The 9,231-nt window shown below is 39.5% G+C and overlaps 1 long non-coding RNA gene across 1 annotated transcript; it reads right to left on the reverse strand.

Annotated features, from left to right (window-relative positions):
• Window positions 1-5,978: 5,978 nt before the first annotated feature.
• LOC142742268 (uncharacterized) lies at window positions 5,979-8,887 on the reverse strand. Its single transcript, XR_012881334.1, has 2 exons — window positions 8,536-8,887; window positions 5,979-6,113 (listed from the first exon to the last, which is right to left on the reverse strand). It is a non-coding gene; the product is annotated as an uncharacterized LOC142742268 (long non-coding RNA).
• Window positions 8,888-9,231: the final 344 nt, after the last annotated feature.

Here is a 9,231-nt window from a genome sequence, read left to right on the forward strand (position 1 = left end):
GGGGACTTTATCAGGCCCCCAGGCTGTCATGCCAACCAACGGCACCCCTAATCTCACCGCGAGGGGCCGTCGGGACGTTACAGGGGGTTGCCCCCCTGTTTTTAGTCATTTAAATGCCGCGATCGCTATTGACCGCTGCATTTAACGGGTTAAACAAGCAGCATCGCGCTCGAACGGGATCCCGTTCATTACCCGTGAGCCCACCCGTCGTTCGCCGTATATATACGGCGGATGTCGGGAAGGGGTTAATATATCAATGCTTTATGAAGAAATATTAAGTATACTGAAATTTTTGTAGGAACAACTATAGGCACAATGATAACTTTGTGGTTTTAAATGTAAAAAATGTCTTCCAAAATATTGTTATGGCTAAAGTTCTATGCCCAATTGGACCTTCTCGCTTGCTCTTCTGTTGCAGCTAGCACGTCAAATTTAATGATTGGTTATTCTACCACTTCACTTGTGCTTGGAAGATAATTGATAATTAAAAATGAGGACAAGTTCCCCCCCAAAAGCTCCTCCCCCCGTTACCACCCAACCTATTTGCTTTCTCGCCACAATTAAAATAATCTTGCTATATTATATACGACCACTACTGCTTGTTTCTTTGTCAGCAGCGCTCACATAGAGGTTCATTGTTTCTACTTTGCTTTATCTTGTCCTCCAGCGTTGGCGTGCTGTGCCCACCAGTCGAAGCCCAGCTGCTGCTGACATACTATTTTTCATACACACATCAGGGTTGTGCATGTTTGCACAACCACCTCAGGTAAGCACTTTTTCACCACAATATTTCACCACTTTGTGAATAGGTGACCTCCACAATGAGGCGCTGTATCATTTTTCTACTTTAGGTTTATTTGCTTTCTGTTCCACCTCTCCTCTCCCCCCTCCTAATATTGTGATTTCATATATCTACATATAGTTCACCTTTTGTAATGTTATCAATGCATGGTATGTTCTCGCATATACCTTATCTTTTTGGTTGCACTTGTAATTCTTTCTCGACAATTTGACTGTATAATGTGAGGTATTATCATGCTTGCATCTGTACCTTTTAGATGTTGCCTCAATAATAAGTAAATGAACTAAATATTGTTATGACACTTAATTACTTCAAGAATATTGCAATAAGTTTTCTTAATTGTCTAATAGAATAAGCTAGAATTTAGCTTTTCTAAACCATGAACCCCTTTTAGTAGTCTTTAAAGTCCCTTGTAAGAATATATTACGTGATTTAGCAATGGGTGTCATGTGATTTCTGCTGAAGTCTGAGATTAGATCACATGATTTAGGCCCTAATGATGACCATAATTTAAGAAGTTATTTCACAATATCTGAAACCATATTAAATATAACTTTTTTCTTCCAATTCATGGTTTTAGTTTTTTCTTTCAGCTAAATACAGCTAATTTAGGGGAAAAGGTTTTATGTTCAATCTGCATATTTGCTGCTCTATAAACCATAAAAATGAAAATGTCACTATTATTTCTTAAAATGCGGGACATGTCAGAAGTTTTGATCGGTGGGAGTACAGGTGCTTAGGCCCCCACCAATTACTGGAATGAAGGGACAGAAGGGCTAAGCTGAGAGATGTGCCCCTTTATCTTTGATTAGCTTTTTACGGTTCTTCTGGGAGAGAGAATTTCTATAAGCCTGTACACCTCACTGTTCGAGTCTCCCAGGACAGCTGAGAAAACACTATCAAAGCCGGAGGGGCACAACACTCGGCTTACCACATCTGTCCCTTTATTCCAGCAATTGGTGGGGAATACACAAAACAACTCATACAGCAAGTGTGGGGCTAGATGCTTGTCGTATAGCATACTACCCTAATATTGAGAAAAGGCAACTCCTATATTTAGTTATATACACTGGAGAAAAATGGAGCATAATAGCCAATGGTAAAAAATTTATAGCTTTATTGAACATATAGAAACATACACAAGGGATATTAAAAAGGTACACAACTGGACAAAAGGACTCTATATAGTTTCAAAGTGACACAGCTAAGAGACTCTCTAATTTATAGAAGGTAATATGGGGTAAATCAAGGAGATGGATGGACTCACAGAATAGTAAGCGAGGTGAAAAGCACCAGGGATCATACCACGGTAAAGTACAGCTAAAGCCTATAGAAATTACTGGCATAGAATCAGGTGCAAATAGGAAACCAAGTGCTAAGTCAGAGACCTGAGGATAGAGCATAAGTAGAGCATAAGTAGTATGCACAAACCAGATTGCCGACCTAAGTAAAACACAGATCCACCACTCCTTGAGATAACTTACCCATGAAAGAAGGTAGCCAGGAGAGTCAAGCTGTTTATAAAGCGAACCCCAACGCGCGTTTCACTATGTGCTTACTTGGTGGGGGTCTAAGCAATATTTCTGACAAGTCACTATGACATGTCAGAAGTTTTTGGAAACTGTAGGTAACCTTTAAACAAGCAAGAAAATTTGAATTAATCTAGTATTTTTTATGACACTGTTTATTTATCAATGAAGAGTGAGGAGATCAGTATTCCTATCTAGGCTAGGTCCATCTTCACAACGGGTTTTTTTTATTGCTCCAATACATAAAAAAACTTTGCAAATAGTCTTCATTAAAAATATCCAGGGGCGGATTATAATGAGGGCAATCTAGGCAAGCGTCCGGGACCCGAGGCGGTTCTCCCTTGCCAGCTGTTAAAATTACAGCCGTTTCAGAGAACCGGAGTGAAGCGGGACCGCTCACCCAACCAGTGGCGTAGCTATAGGGGCCGCACTATATCAATAAAAAGTTACTATAGTAACAGGAGCCGCGACCCCGTTACTATAGTAACTACAGTACTTACCTTCCTGTTTCCAGTGCGCAGCGCATGACGTCACTACCATCCTGTAGTTCAGAGTCAGGACATCCGCCGCGGCTGAAGAGGAGGGTAAGTTTAAGATCCCTATCTGCTTGAAGCTGATTGGGTGGGTCCGACTCCATTCCGGTCACTTGCTCACACTGTGAATCCGTGTCGACGATTCACAGTGTGAGCCAGTAAGGGAAATGAAAGGGAAGCAGCTGTCATACCAGCGCTGCGGCCGCTTCAAAGCAGGTGATTGGTGGGGCCCGGGAGACGGACCCCGACCCATCAGCTATTGATGGCCTGTCCTGAGGATAGGCCATCAATGTTTAGGGACTGGACAACCCCTTTAAGCCTACGATGTTGCAGGCTTAGAGGGCCCATGAGACAGGATCACAGATTGTGTGATGCTGTCTGCTGGGCCCTGTATCTAAGCCAATCACATGGTAGGCTTAGATACATGGCCCATGTGTGATCATGTCTGATGGGCCCTGTATATAAGCATCTTACATAAGCACATAGTAGGCTTAGATACAAGGCCCATGTGTGATCCTGTCTGCTGGGCCCTGTATATACGCATCTTACATAAGCACATGGTAGGCATAGATACATGGCCCATGTGTGATCCTGTCTGATGGGCCCTGTATCTAAGCATCTTACATAAGCAAATGGTAGGCTTAGATACATGGCCCATGTGTGATCCTGTCTGATGGGCCCTGTATATAAGCCTACCACATGCACTGTATAAGATTACTGTCTGCTGGACCCTGTATCTAAGCCTGCCTTGACAGACAGTATCACACATGGGCCCTGTACCTAAGCCTACCACATGTGTTACTAATCGTTTTTGTTGTGTTTGTGTTTTTTTACAGGTTCGGTCGTTGGACTACGTCGGATTCCAGGACTACTTCGATGACGGCATTTTTATTATCAATAAAATGGTTAATGAGGCTTGTCTGGGTGGTTTTTATTTCAATAAAAAAAAATTTCTATGTCTTTGTTTGTTTTTTAAACTTTATTACTACCGCCTCAGTAATGGCCGCCGGGTGATTGACAGCGCCCATTACTAAGACGAGGCTTAGTGTTAGCCGGTACAGAGGCTATCACTAACCCCCATTATTACCCCGGTACCCACCACCACCAGGGGTGTCGGGTAAAGCCGGGTATGATCCAGTACCTGACCATCTGTAGTGATGGTCGGGCAATGGGGTGGCCGCAGGCTGATATTATTAGGCTGGGAAAGGCCAAAAACTGTGGCCCTTCCCTCCTGGTAATGTTAACCTGCTGCTGCTTTCATGTATCTGGCTGGTTATGAAAAATGGGGGGGACCCCACCAGATACAACAGCAGCAGCCTAGCATTACCAGGGGAGGAGGGTCACTGTTTTTGCCTTTCCCTGGCTGATATTACCAGCCTGTGGCTGACCCAGTACCCGACCATCACTACAGATGATCGGGTACTGGTACGTACCCGGCTCTTCCCAGTACCACTGGTGGCGGTGGGTACCGGGGTAATGGGGGTTAGTGTTAGCCTCTCTGCCTGCTAACATTAAGCCCCGCCTTAGTAATGGATGTAGTCAATCAGCCAACAGTTATTAATAAGGTGGTAATAATAAAGTTTAAAAAAATACAAGGACATAGAAAAAATATTTTATTGAAATAAAAAAACAAACACAACCCTCATTAACCATTTTATTGAGAATAAAAAAAACGCTGTCATTGAAGTAGTCCTCGTATCCGAAGTAGTCCAACAACCGAACCTGTAAAATAACATAAACACACAAAAATAATTAGTAACACATAAAAAAGCAAAACAATTCTTATACTTACCTTTCCTGGGTCCAGCGCTGGAGCTGCAATATCAGCGAGCTGGTCCCTATATCTAATCCTATCATATGTGATACTGTCTGCTGAGCCAATGTATCTAATCCTATTATGTGTGATACTGTCTGTTAAGCTACTGTATCTAATCCTATAATGTGTGATATGGTCTGTTGAGCTACTGTATCTAATCCTATCATGTGTGATACTGTGCTGAGCCACTGTATCTAATCCTATCCATAGTTTATAGGGTCGTAGTGCTATAGAATTGCTGTCTCCTATACACACACACATATATATATATATATATATATATATATATATATAGCAAAAGAAAATTTGCAGCACTCCAACATGAAAAAAATGGTGGTTTATTCAATCCAAAATAACAGCAACGTTTCAATCCTACAATAGGATCTTTATCAAGCCTAGTGACACATCTATTCAGCAAGTTTTTATATGTTTGAGACTCTTTTACATAATTAGTCTCATTATAAAACAATCAAATGCAAAGTGTATGAAAACAAACATCATAAATTGTGTACGGTATCATCATAAACATAGACATGATACAGAAAATACAGAAGTGTGTATGTGACATCGTGAATAACAATACATAATAACAAAAACATTAAAAACAACTGATTACATTATAATCATTTATGCAGCAGTGGTGTAAAATATATTGGTATATCGTCACTCACCAATCAGAACTTCAGACTCAACTACTCCATTCAAGTGTGTTGCAGCACTCTGCTGCATCCCTCGTGGTAATTGAAATTTGACACATCAGTGTAATCCCCCGAGGCGGAAGTAGTCCATCACTCCGCAGCAGAGAGCATAGGTCGCATCCATATGATGTAATGCGTGTCAATGCGTTCCACTGAGCCGCCCCGTGTATCATGGCATCATGAGTTGCTAAGCAACTGCTGTAACATTATTATAGATATCATTTGACCCAGCTATGTCAGTCAAAAAGTCATGAATGTAAAAAATACAGATATATTAGTAAATGCTCCCTATAGTAAGTGATGGAGATATTAGGAATATCTAAAAGTAGCTTAATGTCGGCTTTTAAAGACGATCCACACGTGGGTTCAAAGACCTCTGTATACAACCAAGTACTCAGAACGATCTTGTTCCCAGAGTTATGGGACCACATAGACACGTCTTCACGTGTCCAGGATGTCACATTATCCTCATACGTGTAACGGACCCATATTATCACACTAGTGATATGATATATCATAAGACAAAAAAAATGCATGAGAATCCCTCTCAATTTTAATATCTCTCTATCACTTTGAAACCTAATAGGAGACTAGAAACAATTCAAATAATAAATATATTTTATTGATGCAATAAGACTTGATGCATTGAACATAGCCCCGTCAAATATCACAGTACAACACCATTGAAAAATAATTAAAGAAGTTCCGAAGTTCTGTTGGGAGTGGTATTCCAATCTAAAAAAAATACAAAACATAATTGTTTTTAGTATTTATAAGACATTGACAGTAAATATGAGATATAGATATTGATATTAGTGTGTCAACAATCATCTTACTGAAGAGAACATCAAGAGAACACAAAGGGGCGGAGCTCATAAGGCAATTCTATCTACAACAAATTCTACATTAAGACCACAAGGTTTTAAGGAGTTCAGTAAAAATATCCATCTTAATTCTTTTTTGTGTAAAATCAGATGGCGATCACCGCCAAATTGTAATGGAGGAACATGGTCCAGAATCATAAATGTTAGATCCCTTTCATTGTGACCATGTTCCGAAAAATGTTTAGCCACAGGTAAATCAAGTTTCTTTTTACGTATAGAGAAACGGTGATTGTTTAGACGAGTTTTAAAGGAACAGGTGGTTTCACCCACATATAGGAGGCCACAAGGACACCATAGCACATATATGACCCACTCTGAATTACAGGTGAAATTGTGTTTAATTTTAAACTGTTGTCCAGTCAACGGATGTCTAAAAAATTCCCCTTTGCACATCAAAGCACAATTGACACATCTGTAACATGGAATATTGCCAGGTTTTAGTGGTTTAAAAATAGGTTGTATCGTTTTCTTATGATCTGGCATTCTGGTTTTCACCAGTCTATCTCGAAGATTTTGTGGGCGTCTATAAGACATGAGTGGATTATTATTCAATACATCAATGTGTCCAAAACTATTGCTGATAATTGGCCAATGTCTATTCATAATTTTGGAAATGTCTCCACTCCTATCATTATAAGTAGAGATAAATGGAATACGTTTCCGTTTTCCATGCGTTGACGGTTTTTTAGACTGCAATAAACTGTCCCTCGCTACATTATCAATCTTTTTTCTATGTGTCCACAGCAATGTTTTGGGGTAACCTCTTTGTAAAAAGTTGCTAACCATAGTGTCTAAAGATATATCAAGATCCTCCTGTCTGTCGGTATTACGTTTGGCCCTAATCATTTGGCTATACGGCAAAGACCTTACCATATTTCTCGGATGGCAACTATCAAATCGTAGCAGAGTGTTCCTATCGGTCTCTTTCGTGTACATTTTAGTTCTGATTATATTGTTCACAATAGATACAGTAACATCCAAGAATTGGATATTATCCATAGAATGTTTCATCGTAAATTGAATCTCATCATCTATTGAATTAAGAAACCTGTGAAAATCCATTAATGTAGTAACAGTGTCAGTCCAAATGAGGAAGATGTCATCTATGTAACGCCACCACTTCAAAACATGTGAGAAGTGGTGGGATACATAGACCGACACCTCCTCAATGTTGTCCATGAAAATGTTGGCGTACGTGGGAGCCATGTTAGATATGATCTGTTTGATCACGGAACCATTTCTTCTTTTTGGTTTCTTCTATATCCATCCTCACTTTATTGAGCGTCATACGTAATTTCTCCATGTGTATATTAAAATCATCAGTTTGCACCAACGATTTAAGTGTGTTCTCCAAATCTTGTGCTTTCACCCTTAAAGATCTCAGATCTCTCTGCAAAAAATCCATATTAAGTAATATGGTTTCCAAGGCATATTTGCTAGCGAGTTGCTCATTTTTATTCCTGAACTCTTCGTGTTGCATATGCATCGTTGGTTTAAGTAAAATTCTCATCCCCCGTGGGATCATGTTGTTTCTATAGTATTGTCCCAATGTGAGTAGATGTAATTCAACATTAATCAGACGTCGTGACTCAAATTCCAGATTTCTCTTGATGTCAGTAATAGAAGGAACACTTAAAAATGACACATCACCCTCCGCTCCACTCAGGATTCTTTCAATGTCCTCTTCAGTAAAAACAGCAGCAGTATTGGATGAAACATTCCCAGCAGGTATATTGACCTGCTCCATGTTAAACGAGTAAATGATGGTTGAAAAAACGTGGTGCAAGCTAATGGAATCCAAATATAGCACACAAGAAGACAGCAGCACTCACATAGGAATAATCGACCAGGTGCCAGGCAAAAACGTCCCGATCCTCGGACGTATAATAATGTATAGCAAAAGAAAATTTGCAGCACTCCAACATGAAAAAAATGGTGGTTTATTCAATCCAAAATAACAGCAACGTTTCAATCCTACAATAGGATCTTTATCAAGCCTAGTGACACATCTATTCAGCAAGTTTTTATATGTTTGAGACTCTTTTACATAATTAGTCTCATTATAAAACAATCAAATGCAAAGTGTATGAAAACAAACATCATAAATTGTGTACGGTATCATCATAAACATAGACATGATACAGAAAATACAGAAGTGTGTATGTGACATCGTGAATAACAATACATAATAACAAAAACATTAAAAACAACTGATTACATTATAATCATTTATGCAGCAGTGGTGTAAAATATATTGGTATATCGTCACTCACCAATCAGAACTTCAGACTCAACTACTCCATTCAAGTGTGTTGCAGCACTCTGCTGCATCCCTCGTGGTAATTGAAATTTGACACATCAGTGTAATCCCCCGAGGCGGAAGTAGTCCATCACTCCGCAGCAGAGAGCATAGGTCGCATCCATATGATGTAATGCGTGTCAATGCGTTCCACTGAGCCGCCCCGTGTATCATGGCATCATGAGTTGCTAAGCAACTGCTGTAACATTATTATAGATATCATTTGACCCAGCTATGTCAGTCAAAAAGTCATGAATGTAAAAAATACAGATATATTAGTAAATGCTCCCTATAGTAAGTGATGGAGATATTAGGAATATCTAAAAGTAGCTTAATGTCGGCACAAAGATTTAATGAACCCACCAGGTCGCCCTATTGTATCTGGCAGGGGTTCATTAACAAGTAACATCTCTATCTTTGTGGACAAAGTGCTGAGAAATTTTGCTATTAACTCCAAATCTTATATTAGAGACACCACTGATTTTCTACAAAAATTAAAATCTATAAAACTACCAGAGGGGTCCATTTTGGTCTCCTTTGATGTCACATCTCTTTATACCTCGATTGATCACAACAAGGGTCTTGATGCTGTACGACGTAAATTATTGACTTCTGACTATGACAATGCTACTTGTGAGTTTATTATTTCATTAGTGGAACTTATTTTGAC

Source organism: Rhinoderma darwinii, chromosome 1 (assembly GCF_050947455.1).
Source record: "Rhinoderma darwinii isolate aRhiDar2 chromosome 1, aRhiDar2.hap1, whole genome shotgun sequence".
NCBI classification, from domain to species: domain Eukaryota; kingdom Metazoa; phylum Chordata; class Amphibia; order Anura; family Rhinodermatidae; genus Rhinoderma; species Rhinoderma darwinii.